Source organism: Elephantulus edwardii, unplaced genomic scaffold, assembly GCF_000299155.1.
Source record: "Elephantulus edwardii isolate Elephantulus edwardi_28Jun2011 unplaced genomic scaffold, EleEdw1.0 scaffold00077, whole genome shotgun sequence".
NCBI lineage: Eukaryota > Metazoa > Chordata > Mammalia > Macroscelidea > Macroscelididae > Elephantulus > Elephantulus edwardii.
Genome location: NW_006399827.1, coordinates 7,789,680 through 7,790,642, shown reverse-complemented (window position 1 = coordinate 7,790,642; position 963 = coordinate 7,789,680). Strand labels below are relative to the sequence as shown.

Below are 963 nucleotides of genomic sequence, written 5' to 3'. Positions count from 1 at the left end.
TTACAATTTAAAAATATTAAAAAATTTAAAAAGTGAGTAAGTTGATATTGTTTTAAGCCTCTGTTTGTAGTAATTGATTTCAGCTATTATTGTTGTTGTAAGAGGTCAAGTTGGAACCAGCTCATAGCTGATTGTCCAGTAGTTTTTCAGAGGTTTTGAATCACAAAGGAGATTGTCTATCTTCCTGCCATGGAGCAGATGGTGTCTTTGAACTTCTTGGCTTAGGAATAGCAGTGCAACTTCTTACCACTAAGCCATCAAAGCCAATAGGAAACTAGTATACTCCTCCTCCTCTTCGTCTTCTCCTTCTCCTTCTCATGCATGGTTGGTATTTTATTTTTCAAAGAGGAGTCCTAAAATCACGTTAAAAGTTAAATTTAAAATAGACTGTTTCATAAGGATAAATGATAACATATGTAATGACTGTTAACTCTACAAACTCTTGATCTTAGAGTGTATGACTCACCTAGTTCTCAGTAGCACCCCGGTTTCCAAATGAGCCAGTCATCATTTTTCTGTGGTCTGTAAAGCCTTCTCATTAGCTGCCTTCTGCTTTTGCTACATGATCTCAGAATCCTGCTTTCTCTGACAGGTAGTCAAGATGTCTGTCCTCTTTTCCTTTTCCTTTGCTAATCTCCTGGGTTTTCTTCATGTTTTTCTGGCAGACAAGTTCTCTCTGATCTCTGCAGGCCATCCCAACCACTGGACAGAGCCTGGAAGACAGCCACTTGGAAAATCAATGGTTCCCTCAAATGTGCTAGTACACTCTTCTTATGATCTCTATTTTTACAAATGAGGAAGCTCAGTGATTTGCTCAAGAACACATAGCTAGTAAGAAATTGAGCAAAAGTTTGAGCCTGACTCCAAGTGCCACGATTTGATTTTGCTGCTTGAAAAAAAAAATACAAAAAAACCCCAAACTTATTTTCTAAACGCATCTCTGAACACATAAACATTTTGATC

At 37.6% G+C, this 963-nt stretch overlaps 1 pseudogene; it reads right to left on the bottom strand.

The window, feature by feature from the left end:
* Positions 1–507: 507 nt before the first annotated feature.
* On the bottom strand, positions 508–694 carry LOC102852641 (annotated as a pseudogene).
* Between the last annotated feature and the right edge of the window lie 269 nt (positions 695–963).